The 17,007-nt window shown below is 41.6% G+C and overlaps 1 protein-coding gene and 1 pseudogene across 3 annotated transcripts in view; one reads left to right on the top strand and one right to left on the bottom strand.

The window, feature by feature from the left end:
• The window catches only part of Egflam (EGF like, fibronectin type III and laminin G domains), a 178,363-nt gene that overhangs the window by 115,006 nt on the left and 46,350 nt on the right, over positions 1 to 17,007 (bottom strand). The gene's annotated exons all lie outside the window — the stretch shown is intronic.
• On the top strand, positions 14,622 to 15,321 carry LOC114621377 (annotated as a pseudogene).

Raw genomic sequence — 17,007 nt, forward strand, 5'->3', positions numbered from 1 at the left:
AAAAAAAAAAAAAAAAAAAAAGAACTGAAATGTTAGGTTTTGCCTATTAAATGAAGCTGAAATGCTTAAGTGAGGGTCACGAATGCTGAGAAGGATATGTGTGTATACCACCTTCCAACAGTCAGGCATGGCAGTGTAGTTGAGTATGTGGGCATGTTGGGAAGACCATTTGGTAACATCAACGGTGTCTATAGCCATGACTCTGTCCTGCCTTTTGTCTCCCAGAAGTGTGATGAGCCCATCTGAGGGAAGAATCTTAAACTAAGAGAAGCCTGCACCAGCAGGATGCTTCCCAGAGTCTCTTTGGGGGCACAGAAACACCATAACAATCTAAATGTGCAGAAATGGGACAATAGCCAGGTTGATGATACTACATCACTCAGACAGACTGTGCACAAACACTCACACGGGATTTCGTCAAGTACATGTGCCACCTTGGACTGGATTCTCAAACAGAAAAGAACATTTGTGGAGAAACTACCAAATCCAGATCACGTCTGTAGCTTCCTTGATAGAATTATACTCCCACTGAATGAGACTTGACAAATGTATGCCTCTCACACAGGAATGGAGGGGTTAACAGGAGGAGAAACTGAGTAAAGGCATGAAGGCATTCTCTCCACTACCTTTGCAACTCTTCCATAAACCTAAATTTATTTCCATCAGAAAGCGTAAGTAGAGAATAAGGTGGGGGTCATACCTTGTTCATACCTGTAACAGTATTATAATATAGTATAAGTTTTGAGAAATTTACCCAGATTACCATAGTACTATGGTTGTCGTCCTATGGTGGGTTTATTTGAAAAGTAACTGAATGACAAAGGGGTTAATTGTGACATTTATAGGTGGTTGGGATCAAGGACTATTTGCTTTCCTACTTTCTTCTACTTGACAAGCTTTACACAATGTCATCATATTGGTTTCTCACTTTTTAAGAGAAATTCTTCTCAAAAAGTATTTTTGCATCTAAAGGCCAGAACTATGGGGTTAGGGTTCAAACTGAAAGCATGGTTGTTACAAAGGAAATCTGCAAGGTAGGCGTTAAGTTTGCACCAGCCATGTAGAGCAAATAGGGCTGTTGTGTGTCTGCAGTCTGTTTATTTAATGATAAGGCTAAATGTAGTTTGCCATTAATCAAGCAGACCAGCTCTCAACAACAAGAGGTAATAATCCTACAGCACTGTGTATCCATGTCTCAGTCAACCGTCACAACCAACTCAAGACGACCATGAAGGAGGCTTAAGTTAGGGGTATAAAACTGTCACATGGATGTGCTCATTGACTGTGACTGAACCTTCATCAGGGAGTGGCTGGCTGCAAAGGACAACCCACATCCTTGCTATTCAGTGGCAGGCTACAACTAAAATAGAAGTTTGCATGATCTTTCCTCTACTGTTCTAGATTAGCTAAGGCCATTGTAATCAGGAATAAGGTCTCACAAATATATCTTTCTTCTTCAGCTTCTGATCTCAAAAGAGGGCTGTCACTATAAGGTTTCACAGGAGGTGAAGGCATCGAGGATAGCTGAGTTAGGTGTCACTGTGTCCAGGGGTTGAGCAGCAAGGCCCCTGTGCAGGGCTGTGGCTTCACATTGCCATGAAAATCCTGAACTGGGATTGGTGGGTCAGTAGACAGCAACCTGTCCGCGTGTCTGACTGTAACATATTTCCTTCTGATGCTGGGGGGATTGCTCAGTAGTGGAGAGCACCTGCTGCTCTTACAGAAAAGACCAATGTTAGGCTGCTGGCTCTCACACTGGGCATTCACAATAATCCACAGTTACAGGGACTTTGATGCCCCTTTCTGGTCTCACTGGCTACCTGCATGTATGTGGTACATACACACACACTCAGGCACACACATAAAATAAAAATAAATAAATAAATAAATAAAATTTTCTCTTTCTCACTGATGTACATATAAAACTGAACTTATTACTAATTATTATAATTTTAGTTCTTAGGTTTCTTTTAAAAATAAAACTAAACAAATATAGATAAAGCTCCCTGTCCCATTTCTGCCTCCCTTCCAGAGTTAGTGACTATTCTGTGGTACTGGGTCTTCTCCTCATTTAAGTCCTGTTGTCTCATTTCACATGATTCATTCTTTAATCTATCTTTATTGGAAACAACCAAACTGTCCATCAATTAAGGGACAGATAAGTTGTTGGTTATCCAGGCAATGAACCAGTACCAAATGAGGTAAACATCTGTTTGTTTTTTTCTTTTAAAGGAAAGAGCTCTGTAAAGGGGGCTAGACAGGGTGGTAAGGAGAGCTTAAAAATCTTCAGATAATTTAAAGTACTCAAAACATTAGTCAGATCCTACATGCCACTCATTTCTGTCTAGAAATCTTATTTCCTTGGCTTCCAAATCTAATGCCACTCACTTGCCCATGTGTGTTTTGGGTTCTGGAGTTTCTTGGTTGCTATATTCAAATTCCCTCATCCTTCTGGCTACTGGTCTTTCCCTCGGCTTGCAAGCATTTGCTCAGGCGTCAAAGAGACCTGTAGCAAAGATCTCTGTGCAATCTGCCATGATCACCGGAGGTTAGTTGATCATTACTGGGCCAAGGAGGACATTGTTTCTGTTCTTTTTACGTAAAGAAACAGGATTGTGTTGTCTAAGGATCTATGATCTTACCAAAGAGACAGAAGGAGGTATAGAGAAGAATAAAGTCTGGAGGTGCTTCCATCCCCATCCCCCACCTAGGCTGGGTGAGTCTGGATGATTTGTAAATCTGTTGCTTCCTCCCCACTCCAACCCCCTTGACAGCTTCCTCCCTGCTCTTCCCTTCCAAGTATATGTGGTGGCTCACCCTCCTCCTCAGCCCAGCCCTTTGTGCCTCAGGACCAGCACTCTGTGCCCCAATAAAGTAAGTGCAGATGCCAGGTAGGCCTTCAGTTTTAGCTCTCTTTTTTTTCAACCAGAGTATCACATATGTTCCTGAAAATTACTTCCACAACCCACCGTAACTTCTAGAGCACCATCACAGTGTCCCTGTCAGTCTTCCTTTGTGGAAGTCTGAGAACTCCCCTCAACCCTGTGCCTGGGAGCAGCACCGTTAACTAGTCAGGGCTGGCAATGACCAGCCACCTCTTTGCTGTCTCCATCCTAGTCTTTCTTCTCTATGGAGTGTGTAGTGAGGGCAGCTTTCCCCCCGCCCCTTCTGAGAAGCAGTTGAATACACTGTGGTTTGGGTCAGAGGACTGGAAGTCTAGATCTTATATACAGGATACAAAATGGCCGCTACAAGAAAGAACAACAGTCTCTCCAAGCAGTGTCTGCATCTGAGCACAACATCTCTGAGACTGAAGTCTCTTACAGGGCAGGGTAGACCACTAGCTGGTGTTCTTGGAAGTAGTATTTGCAGCATGAAAACATTGCCTATGGAGAGATTCTGTGATTCCTGAGATATGGAAGGATGAGCTAAAGTCAAGGGGTAAGGCAAGCCCGTGGTGTCACCCTGGGATAAAGATAGACTCCAATGAGGAAAGCCTGGTGGACCATCAGCCAACGGGAAGAAACATGTCTGTATCAACTTCAGAGACAAGAAGGCATCTGGGTAGGGTCTTAACAGCAGTGAGCAGATCACTGTAATTCTCTCCCTCAAGCTTTGCCAGTCACAACAGCTCTTTCCATCTCTTCAATCCCTGAATTCAGACTTTATAGAATAATAGCTGAATAGCAGAATATATATATATATATATATATATTATATTAGCAGAGTTCAGACTTTATATAAGGTACACAAAAGCCAGTCTTGTCTCTCCAAGAGCTCTCCATGAAGCAAAAAGAATCTGATCTGAATTATGCTGAGATCTCATCTATTATGGTAAGGAAAAATACCACTTGTTCCTCAGCATTAAAAACCTTCCCAATGATGAGTCACTGACATGTGGGAAAAACAAGATTCAAGTGTTTAATGAAAAATAATATTTCTATCTCAACGATGACGATTGTAAGTGATGTTTCCTATAGAAAAGTAATATGGAGAAACCTTGTCCTTTAAAACGAGTATAAACTAGAGCTACCAATAAAACATACCCCGAAGCTGTGTGCTTATAAGCTAAGAGCTGCATCTCCAAAGAGATAACTAAATAAAAGCTTTTCCTTTGCCTCGAGGAGTTTCTGAGATTCCTTCTCTGGGGAGGTTTATTTATTTATTTATTTTTAACCGTATTAGATTCTTTTTTGCATTAGAAACTGCCAAATAATTAGATCAATTTCTTATGGTAATTTTATTTCATAAAGCACTTCAACTCGCTGAGCAAAATCCATCTCTGATTCAGTTAGTTTTGCAAACCAATTCATAAAAACACTTCAGAATGCAAACCAAAATATGGTCTGTGACAGAAATACATGGCTGGCTCTCCAGTGATTTGATTTTCATTGGAGTGAACCACGTGATGGTCACTGGAGCAGTGAAAAGTGCCTGGCTACCTAAAAATAGTCGGCAGGCCCTGAATAAGGAAATGGACGGCACGTTTGTGTCTTTTGAAGCATGCTCTATTATTGTTACAGTGTTACCAAAGTAGCATTGTAAGGATGTGACTGAATCTCCCTACAGAAGATGCTTCCAAGTCAATGCCTGCAAGGCAGCAGCAAAATTGTGGTTTGAAAGCACAGAAGAGTGGTTGTTTTACTCAAGTCAGGGTTTAGGAAATGCCCAGGCACTGGATTGAAATGGGTCTTGTCTTCTAAAACCCTGTGGGCCTCTGTGAAGCAGTCCATTCCTGTCACAGTCAGGCCTCCCTTTTTTTTTTTTATTACTGTCTGCAGAATGCAGGCCACCATTCTGGAGCATCGGTTGGCAGGGTTAGGATATGGGCTGAGGCATCCATGGGTTAGTGTGCATGAGTACATCCTTCCAAACGGGAAAAGGGGGTGGAGCTTCTCACTTGTCTAAGAAAGCAAACATGAAAGTTGCACAACTCCACCAAAACTAGCATCACCATACACATGGGTGTACAGACACACACACAAACACACACACACACACACACACACACACACAGAGAGAGAGAGAGAGAGAGAGAGAGAGAGAGAGAGAGAGATGCATGCACATGTGCACACAAGCCCATATGTACATAGAAGTACACGCACATTACACAGACGTATATAAATGCCTCTAAGTAACATTCCTGTCCTTCCCTGAAATCCTAAGGTCATTTACCAATAGTATCTGGAAAGAATGGAGCAGGCAAGTTCAACCTATGGCCAGTAGGCCAAGTGTGTGCGCACACACACACACACACACACACACATACACACACAGAGAGAGAATAATTAGGAATGTGTCCCAACACAGAATTCTAAACTTACTTAAAAGTTTGAGATTTTTTTTCTCAGTAGCTCACACCAAGAACCCAATACTCCAGGCTAAAACCTTCTCCTGTTATAGTCCTCTCTCCTCCCATGGACCACATAGCCAGGATATCACAGCACATTACAGCCCTCCTTTCTCCGATGTAACACATAGCCAGGACATCATGGCGCACTGTCAAGGGCTCTTCTTTTTTCTGTTCCAGATGGGATCTCTCTGTCACTCCCAACACTTATAGAATGTAAGCTTCATGAAGCCAGCAACACTTGTGACCCCCTCTAATATCCCTTCTTTCTGCATGCTTACAATATCTGGCACAAAATAGACATGGTAGGCTAAGTAAGCAATGGAGTAGAACCCTTGTTCCCTTTGCAACTGCATCTGGGACCTTAACTAGCCTTTTCCCCATCTGAACCCACATCCCTGAGTTAACCATGAACATGAATCTACTCTTCTAGCTGCTATGGTATCATACCCTACTGCAGACAAACACGGAGCCTCTTCCTACCCCAGGAAATACTATCACAGTTGAGCCTAAAGGCCTTTTGCTCTATGCTAGCAACATGTTGAGTTTAGACTATGGTTCACATCCTTCTCAGTATAAAGAATTCAGCTTCATTAATACATCCCCTCTCTCCCTCTTTCTACCTCTCCTTCCTTCCCCCATCACTCTGTCTCTGTGTCTCTCTGTCTCTGTGTGTCTCTCTCTGTCTCTGTCTCTCTCTATCTCTCTCTGTCTTTGTCTCTCTGTCTCTGTCTCTCTCTGTGTGTCTCTGTCTCTGTCTCTCTCTCTCTCTTTCTCTCTCTGTGTGTGTGTGTGTGTGTGTGTCTGGGACTTGAACTCTTAACAAGGCCTACCTTTCTTAAGAAGGCATTGAGAAGCACAGGGAAAAGCCAAGTGACATGTTCCATCCTATGTCCCCAAAGCTACAGGCATGGAAAAATCCCTTGGAAGGACTAAAGTTTATGTCCATGATCTGATACCAGCCTTCATCTTCTGATGGTCTCAGAGAAGGTGACCTATATCTAATGAAAGTTGCCTTCTCTGGCTTGCTAATAGATGAAGCATCGTTGGGGCTATTGTGCTTATAAGCAGGGTCACTGCAGGAAGAATAATGCCACTAGAATGCCAGAGGTCACTACTGCAAGCCAGTCTAAGGTGAAGGCTTCCTGAAGAAGCCAAGAGAAACAGTTTGTTCATATAGTCTCAATGTATCTCACCAGAAATGTTTACAAACTGATGTCATGGTTTTTCATGTCTACAAATTTTCTGATAGTTTTACCTCTAAAAATGGGAGATTGTCATAGTTCATGAAAACAATCATAGCAAAATACCATAAAGTAGGTAAGTTAGAAACAACAGAAATGTGTTTCTCATGGTTACACACTGGGAAGTCCATGGTTAAACCATGGCAGGAATGGTGTCTGCTCAAGGTTGTTTTCTGGTTCATACTTGGCATCTTCTTGCTGGATCCTTACATGGTAGAAGGAAGGCTATTTTTCCATCCCCTATTGGGAATACTAATGCCAATTGTTTAGCGTTCTACTCTCATGGCCTGATCGTCTTCCAAATGTCCTATCTTTGTTGAATGCTATCACTTGGGAATTCTTTCTCAACATATAAACTTGGGACAGTCAAGTGTTCATTCTACAGTGGAACTAAAGCCCCTCATCAGGGCTGAGCCAGGCTGAGTCTTGTGTCAGATATGGTAAGATGAGAAGAGATGAGAGGGGAGAGTATGCATTTCTGACAAACTTAAATTAAGTGTCTGCATGAAAAGAATAACCCATTTACAAAGCATCAATGTCCTGGAAGACAAAAGCTTACCTAGCATCTGCCACTGACTAGCTAGCATTAAAGAGATGTGACATCAAAAGGCACAGCAGAGTCTGGGATTGGATCCTAGGGTAGAAAAAAAGATACTGGGAAAAGTGAGTAGAATCTGAATAATAACTTACTGTAGTTAATAGTACTGTATTGCCGTTAATTTCTTAGAGCTGATAACTGATCACCATGGTAATGTAAGACATTTACATCAGAAGATACTGAATGAAGGCACCACAGAAACACTACTGTACAAGCCCGAAATCTATCTGAAACACACACTTGTATAAATCAGAAATTGTTCCAAAATAAAATGAGTAAAGAAAGTGAAAAAAAAAGCCACTCTTTTCTGTCCTCACAACCCCAGCAGGAGACCCTTGTTGCCAGGCAGAAGCCTTCTCACCACACAAGCCTGGCTACCAGGAACAGACTGTCCAAGCTGGAAAATCAAAATCACAAAGCCATCAGGCTTGGAGGGTAGGTGGGATGCCTGAGGCACCACCCAGCTGAGGAGCTATTGGCCATTGATAGTCAGGGGTGTGGGGAGTTACTTTTCCTTGGGTATATGCCCACTGGTGGGTTTCTCGTGAGCCAGTGAATGATTCCACGGGCAAGCACATGTGACAGCATTAGTTAGACTCAGTGTGCTCAAAATTTTAAAATAGCTAAAGAAGGAGGTCATGCAGATGTGATGGTAGTCCTGGGAGGGGCTGGTGGAGACATACTGTATACATGATTTCAAAAAATTAGTTTTAAAAAATATTTGTAAGAACACAAAATCAATCCTTTCTCCAAGTGCCACTTACAGCAGCAGAACGCCACGCCAATTCTTTGGCAAGAGAAACTTTCCTCCTTTTTCTATTTAGAACCAATTCCCCTCCCCCTCCCCCTCCCCCTTTTTCCCTACATGCAACACTGGCTCCTGGCAACATTTGCAGCACTGGAAGAAGGCTGGGCAGTCCACATCTAACCTAGAAGGCATCTATCTTCTTGCTGGGACAAAAATCCATTGTTTTTTGTTTTGTTTTGGTGGTATTTTGAGACAGGGTCTCACTATGTAGCTAGCCTTGGCTCACCTGGAAAGCGCTATATAGACAAGGCTGGCCCCAAGCTCACAGAGCTCCACCTGCCAATGCTGAGCGCTGGGATTAAAGGTGAGGACCACCATACTCAGCCCCAAATCCAGCCTTTGTGGTTTACCTAAAACAGCAAGGAACACCTTGCTCAGCCCCTACTTGTAGCTCCCTCCTAGGAGAACACTGTCTGCAGAGAACACAGAGCCCAAGCATTAGTAAATCACATAGTGTGGTTATATGTATATACACACAAACATACGTATGTTCATATACATATACATGTATAGACAATTGCTTAGAACTCATTGTCTTTCTGAGAATAACAGGCATTTGAAAATGGAATGGAAAGTAGTCACCTCCCTTTTTCCCCAAAGCTGGGGGCTTTAAAAACTCCTGGTAAGCACACAGGTCTGACACATGATCTCCTGGGCAACTGCCTCTATCCCTGTCACCTTGACATTTTATAGAGTGTACTCAAGCAAGCCCAGAAGACACTTTTGGGAGACTAGACAACAGATCCTTCTTCCTAGAAAACACAAACTCCTAGGCTAGAGATTCTGCACGGTGAGAGGCTCCATGCCTCCTGTAGCCTATTCCATCCCTAGGAGTTCAGTAACTCGGGGAGCTTCATGGACTTCATGTGCTGATACACAATAGCGTCTTGAGCACTTAGATATGAATTTGTCAACTATAGTTTTCAGAGGTTTAGATCTGTTGGCTCACCAATCTGTTAGCGGTTCTAAGGCAGCCGTTGTCCTACTTGAGGTGTGAGGAACGTAAGGAACATGGAAGTCAAGACTGTTCTCAAGTAATTAAGACCGACAATGAGTAGTCCATTGTTTTGGACGACAAATGTCCCCCCACCCTCATCTGCTGCCCACAGGCTCAGGTTTAGGAGTTATATCATTGGTGGGTGGATTTAGAGAATTAAAATCCTTGTCCTGTTTCGAAATTGCTCTTGGTTTGCTTTATATTTGTAACTGAAGCTGTAATCCCTCAGCTTTCTGGTCCCGCCATCATGTCTGATGTTCACTCTCGTTCTTCATTGTCATAATGGAGCCTTATCCCTCTGAATCTGCAAGGTAAGTAAAACTTTGCTCCTGCTCCAGAAATCAAGATACTGGGCCTTCCTTTTGGGGGAGGGGCAGTGGCAGGGGAATTTGGTTTCTGGTTTGCTTGGTTTTGTTCTGTTCAATGGCGTGTCTGACAAAGGATGAAGACTAGATAGACACAGGGACCAGTGAATTACATAACCTCTGACAGTCAAGAGGTACGAAGCAGTCAGAAATACTAGAGAAAGTCTGATGTTGTTTTGAGTCTGAAATCAGAGTTCAAGCAGTCACTCACCTAGACAACAGGAAGAACTACAGGGTCTTAGTAGTAAAAGTCAACACCCACTTGGAGGAGCAGATTCTGTGCTTAGGTAGTTTGCATGTGCTTTCTCTGTCAGTCTTCATAGAGATCCTACTTTATATACAGGGAAAGTAAAGATGGTGGAGATACAGCATCTTGCTGTCTGATTGGCACTCCCCATACCCCACATTCAGGGGGCATGTAGAGGTTGAGGCTGGCTGTACTCAGAAACGAATCTCCCAGCCACGGGCTCCATTGTCTTCTCTCTAGTTGAAGAGGGCGCTATCTTCTAACATATCCAGGTTCATGTCGTCTGTGTCACATTTTCCCACCAAGGGCAAAAAAACAAAAAAAAACAAACCCTCTTCTTACAATTAGCTAAGAAAGTGTAATGGGACTATATCGAACAGTAACTTTTTAAAGACTAAGTGAATGAACATAATAATAATATACATCTGTGGGATAATGTTATCACTTGCAATGGTCAGAAGTTTGCAGAATATTGGGGTGTTCACTCAGACTTAACTTCTCAATGAAAAAAAAATCAGCAAATTGAACTGGTGAGATACGGGCATCTTTCTATTTTCTGACACAAGCAAAGCCTGCCATGGTGTTAAGACGAGAGGAGCCATCAAGCTTGGAATCACAAGGATGATAACTCCTGAGTTAGAAAATAGATACCTAGTCAGTGAGATGTGAGATCTGCCCTGCCACTTTAAAGAGACTCACTTGAGTAGGCTACAAGATTAAATCATTTTATGTACACCTCACTGGCATCCTAGCAGGTATCTATTTTAAATTTCTAATTTAGTTTAAGCACCTAATAGAATTCATGAAGTAACAACTACTACTAAGTATTTTGACTCACTCTCTGTTACCGGTCAGGATAGGTTAACTGATGCTGCTGTAATAAATGAGTACCGAGGTTTACAACGAGAAGGGTTTGTAGTATTTTGCAAGTCATTGAGGGTTGGTTACAGCTCTCCTCCCACATGGGCTGATCCCCATCATGGAGCCTGGACTAATATTTGGAAGAAAGTGAACCACGGACTCACTATTCAAGCTGCTTCCAAGGAGTAACAAAAGTTACTGTAGTTTGTCTCTCTTTGAACGATGTTAGTCACACGATTCACCTCACTTTGGTTGGTCACCATTATATATTAACAGTAATGGTTCTACCAGTGTTGAAAAATCACAAAACACTAGAAAATCTGGTACAGAGAAGAAAACAATAGTGAGATCCATTTAGGTCCTGTACAAGTGATGCAGTGTTTGGAAGCCCTTTCAAAGGCGCATCTACACCTCTAAGTATCTCTTTTCAATAAGCAGCAATCATCCTGTGGCCTTCTCAGGCTCAGACAAGCAAGAACAAAATCCTTGGGCCTTTCTAAGTACCCATTGGCCTTATCTTTATGTTCACACAAATATGCTATCTCTGCTGGGCATGCTTGAAATAGAGGACTTAAAAGACCCTTCAACTATAATTAAAACCCCATGGAATTGGCATAGAAATGGACAGGGAGATCGATAGAACAGGACGGATGGCCCTAGAACATATAAAAATGTAATTTATGATAAGAAAGGCATCTTGGATCAATGGGGAATGGAAGAATTATTCCACGGATAGCATTAGGACAGTTGGTTAGCAAATTAGAAGAAAAAAAATCAATCTCCAGCCTTAATTCATACTATATACTGGCATAACTTTAACCCCAGATGGATTAAAAATTTCGAGAAGTAAACATCTGTAAAGTAATAAAACAGAGACATTCTCCCTATCCACCCTCGGCCACTCCAGCATTATATCTATGTTTTTACTCATAGACAAAATCATCCACAAAAGAAACAGGTTAAGCAACGATTGTGTTTTAAAATATTTCGTGTGTGAAAAGAAAACTAAAGTTAAAATACTACCTACGGACAAGTATTTACAAACCAGTAGAAGATGAATATCATTTAACATACAAAGGAGCGCATGCAAAACACAACAGAAGTATTTTACGGTCCACGGATGGAAAATGGGCAAAGGACTTTAAATAGACAAATTACTAAAAACAACAGATGTTAAACACACACATTCAAAAATATTTAGAACACATGAGTAGTTAATGAAGTACAATTCTTACTGAATCCCTGGGGGCCACTGCTTCCTGTAATTGAACAAGATATTGGCCAGTTGGCTCAACAGGTAAAAGCACTTTCCACCAAGCTGATAGCTGAGTCCAATTCTCAGTACCCACACGGTGGAAGGAGGAATGGACTACACAAAGCTACCCTCTGATGTGCACATGTACACACACACACACACACACACACACACATGTATTTTAACAAACAAAGTGAAACTAGTTGAGTTTTGCTTTTAAGACAAAGATCTCACTATGTAGCCCTGTCTGGCATGAAACTCCTTATGTAGGCTGGGCTAGCCTTGAACTCACAGAGACTCACTCTCCTTGTGCCTCTGCCTCTGGGATTAAAGCATGTGCCATCATGGCAGCTGAGACAAGTGTTCAGTAATGGTAAGTTCCACGGGGGTATTTTTACACGCTTTAGTTGGTATGGTTGACTTTCATGTTTGTGTGTTGTGTGGGAGATGGAACTCAGAGTCTTATGCCGGTGAGGCAAGCTTTCCTCCCTGAGCTGCATCCCAGCACTTGGTTTCTGTCATCAGGTCTCAATCTGTAGCCTAGGCTGACCTCAAACTCACTGTCTTTTTCCTTATATTCCAAATGATGAGACGAGAGTCCAGGAAAGCACCATCATGCACAGCTTGGTATTACTCTTAAAAAGTAGATAGACACTATAAGATAGATGAATCTATAAGATAGACAAATCATAAACATATAAAATATCCCCAGATACTCGCAATCCTCACACTCTGTACTGAAGAAATAAGCTTATGTGGAAAAAAGTTTTATGTAAAAGCATGCTCATCTTAACACGGTCATCATAAAGAAACATTCAAACAGCAAAAATCTAGGTAAGAATATAGAAGTGGATTTTGATCACATATGTGTGCATAATGGCCTGTCACTTAAATGATGCTTATTAAGAGTTTGTAATAAGAAAGGGAAATGATCCTTTTCTGGTGTATAAGATCAAGGCAGCCTATGAAGTGAATGTACACACAACCCATGGCTGTATATGCCACATGGCTATACACATAAAACACGACTGTATATATGCCACATGAGTGCGCATATAACACATGGCTTCATATATGTCACATGAGGCACATATTGTACATATACCTCATGAGTATACATATAGCACATGACAGTACATATGCTGCATGTGTGTACATACAACAGAAGGCTGCAAAAATGCCACTTGAGAACACATATAACACATGACTGTACAAATGCCACATAAGTATACATACAACTCATGACTGTACATATTCCACATGAGTATACATATAACACAAGACTGCAAGCAATACAAGACTGCACATACAACACAAATGTGCATACAACTCACAGCTATACATACAATGTACATCTGTATAAACAACACGCACAATACCGATGTATATAATGCATATTTACAGCATAAGTATATATACAATATCTAAGTGTATATGCAACACAGGGGTATATATATATATGATACAGAAGTATGCATGAAGTACATGAGTATACAAAGCAGAATAATTTTTCTGAGAAAGTAATCAACAAAAATTTATTAAGAATTTCCGTAAAGTGGTTACATTTTCTTTCTACTTTTTCATACATTTAATTTTCATTTTAAAATGATTGTATTGTTTTTTGAGAGATAAATAAGCATCTTAACAGCTAATAGTAACTGAGTGTTGAAGGTGTCCGTCACATGGCATATTACATGATGCCATTGGTATCTATCACTAAGACAGAGGGTCGGATCCAACACATACTAAATGCCAGAATATCCTCAGGGAGCCCATATATTTAACCTCTCACTCAGTGTGAACGTTCCTTTTTCACAGAAGACCAAGGCACAGCAATCGAGAGACTTTTCTGAAATCACTCAGCTGGTGAACCAAGACAGATGGATTCTAAAGCCAATACTTTAAGAACACTATACAGATATCATTGGGTTTATTCCACAATGACCCTACGATACCATTGTTATTATCTTACACATGAAAGAAACTGAGACTTTGATATTTTAAGTAACCATGGCAACGGGACTAGCAGAAATGGAGCTGCAGTGAACTCAGGCATCTAGCTTTGAAGCCTAATTTCCTACTCACACTCTTCCTCCTCCTCCTACCCCTGCCCCTGCCCCTTCCCCTGCCCCTGCCCCTACCCCTACTCCCAACCACTGGATAAGACTTCCTTGGTAAATAAGTGACACACATTTTGGTGTCCTGATTCCTCCTTACTCAAGAAAGTATACAATCAGCAGCAATAATTTTTTATTGTTTCTCTTATTTTCTTTTTTTGCATTCCTTCCTTAGTCCTAGAAATTCTAAGATTGTCAACTTTGCTCCAAGCTTGTGGTTTGATAAAGATCTTAGTATTGGAGGACTTTCGATGTTTTATAGATGTTTGCTATTTCCATTTTTGCTGCCTTCATTGGCCAAACAATCCCCAAATTCTAGAAAAGTCTATCTGCCAACAGATGTATGAATAATGATAACATAGCACGGGCACACTAAAACACTGCACAGCATTCAAAGCAAAGGGAATCTTGCCATTGGAAATAGCACAGATGAACCTGGGAGATGTGCTAAGTGAAATTAGTCAGCCAGACAGAGAAATACTATGTGTACTTGCTCATGTGAAATCAAACATGACAACCTTGTAGAAACAGGGAGCAGAGTGGTGGTGACCTAGGACTGAGGCTGAAAGAAAATGGAAGATGTTAACCATAAGCTACAGCATTTACGTTATATAGGGGGCGTGATTTCAAGAGATTGCATGAGAGCTAGCAATAATACACACTGGGAAATAGGTGCTGTAATACAGCCAGAGAGGAGAGGAGGGGAAGGAAGGAGAGGGAAAAGAAAAAGGGGAGGTGAGGAGGGGGGAGAGAGGATGGCAGGGGGGTTGCTCTACAGAATGCATCTGCCCAAGAAAGACTTTATCACGTTCCTCAGGATTGTAGTTCAGATTCATTTCTTGCAGAGCATAAATTATTGGGAAACACTAAAAGTGTAGCTAAGGTTGCTAATAGGGACCATTCAGTTACAGCCTTCAGCCATCTTTTTGAAAGCAATCATTCCAAGGATGCTGAAACTGTAAGTGTAGAGTCTGAGCCAGTGTAGCCTGATGACGATAAACCCAGAGAAACTAAGCCTGAAGAGACTCTTGATGAGGGTCCACCGAAATACACAAAATCGGTTCTAAAAAGGGAGATAAACCAACTTTCCCAAAAAGGAAGATGTTGTTCACTGCTGGTATCCAGGGACACTCCCAGATGGGACTGGTTTTGATACTAATATTCACACAAGCTCAAAGAAGAAAAATGCCAAGCCTTTTAAGTTTCAAGGTCGAAATAGGGAAGGTTGTCAGAGGCTGGGATGAGGCTCTCCCAACTATGAGCAAAGGAGAAAAGGCTCGAATGGAGATTGAACCAGAATGGGTTTACGGAAAGCAAGGGCAGTCCAATGACAGAATTCCACCAAATGCCAAACTCATTTTTGAAGTGGAATTAGTAGGTATTGGTGGAAACCATTGGTTCAGATCTAAAGACGTCCGCAACAATAAAACCTTGGCCTTGAGACCCAGTGTGACTAAGGAGAGTTTAGTGCTACTGTAAAGGAAGAATCAACTGGAAAATTCCAGGAGTTAAAGCTTGTTTATTTGATCTCAATGAATGAGAAATGCCACTCCCTGGAATTCCCTTTAGGTCTCAGATATTTTACTATCACTATGTATATGTATGTATTAAAGAGAAACGCTTTTCCTTTTACTTCACATTATAAACGAAGAGGCTCTAGTAAAAACGCCATGGATTGTCTTGAGAGGAAAATAGACAGGGAGCCGTAGCACATAGAAGAGGACTATCCTCCTTTTTCTGTCCACCTTGGATTAAGGAAACCTCAAAGAAAGAAATATTGAAGTAAACTCTGAAGTAAACTCGTTTCCCTAGAGTCCATCACCACCATCATCACCATCACCACTACCATCATCATCATGACCAATACCATCACCAGCAACATCATTGTCACTGTCATAGTCATTGTCATCACCACCACCATAATCATCATCACCACCATCACCACCATCACCATCATGACCACCACCATTATTATCTCCTTCATTGTTGCTACTTTCATTTTATTATTTCAATAGGATTGAGTGTTGAATCCAGCGCCTCACATACTAGGCAACAGACATACGACCGAACTACACATTTCCAGCCCCTATCTACTCACTCACCCCAAATTCAGTTCATGTTCCAAGTCTTTAATAAAATTTAAGTTTAATCTTTGGAGCAACCTCATAATGCAAACTTTGAAGACCTTGGTCTTTTTTTTTTTTCTTTTTTCTTTTGATGAGGAAACCTGAGGAGTTATGAGAAACTGTCTGCAGGTCACAGGCTGGATGGAGCCAGAGACATATAGTATCAAAACTAGTACTCTGGACCACAGTGCCACACTCTGTTGCTCATGCTACAGCCTAGCCCTCAGCATGAGAGAATCTCAAGAGCAGAAGATACTCAGCAAGAACCTCACCCCAAGTGTGCCACAGAATAGTCCTATTGATGGGCAGAGCTTCCTGTGTCTGCAAGGGATGGGAAAACAGGCAGAAGCTAGGTCGTTTGGTTGCAAGATGTTGTCAAGACCTTTTTGGTCATACATTTTTATATGGTGATGCTAAATCTCTTGTTTAGCAGCTGTGAGAAAAGAGAGGTTTTGCAAGGGACCAAATCAGTACAGAGGGAGGAATATCTGTTTATTCCTAAGGGATGGCTTTCCAACATTTATTTTTTTCTGGGAAACTATTTTTTCCCACACAGAGCTATAAGAATGGAATAACCAGGCCTCCTAAAAGGCTAATAGCAACTCAGAACCATAAACCACAACAAGCCAGAGAAGCATCAAGATAGCAGTTAAGGTCTAGGAAGGCCACCTCCCACTCTAAATATGACAGGACAATAGGATCAGAGGTCAGTGTAACTGGTTGACCAAGACTATTAGAAACCCCCAGCCAAGTGCGTGGCACATACCTGTAATACCATCATTCAAGAGTCTGAGACATGAGAATCCTGAGTTCAGGGTCAGCCTGGGCTACATAGTGAGAACCTGTCTTTTTTTTAAAATAAAGTCCTTACTGCTGAATTTGTCTACTCTTAGGTGTATGATCCCTGGAATCTCTAAGCAATTGAAAACATTTTTTTTCCTCCTCTGGACAAAAAGAAAGTTTACTAAGAGAGTTACCTGCAAAGAGGAGCAGAATGAACTGCACGCAGCCATACTGGGGGTGCAGGGCCGCATTAAAG

The sequence above is a fragment of the Grammomys surdaster genome, unplaced genomic scaffold (genome assembly GCF_004785775.1).
Source record: "Grammomys surdaster isolate TR1022 unplaced genomic scaffold, NIH_TR_1.0 174, whole genome shotgun sequence".
Lineage (NCBI taxonomy): Eukaryota > Metazoa > Chordata > Mammalia > Rodentia > Muridae > Grammomys > Grammomys surdaster.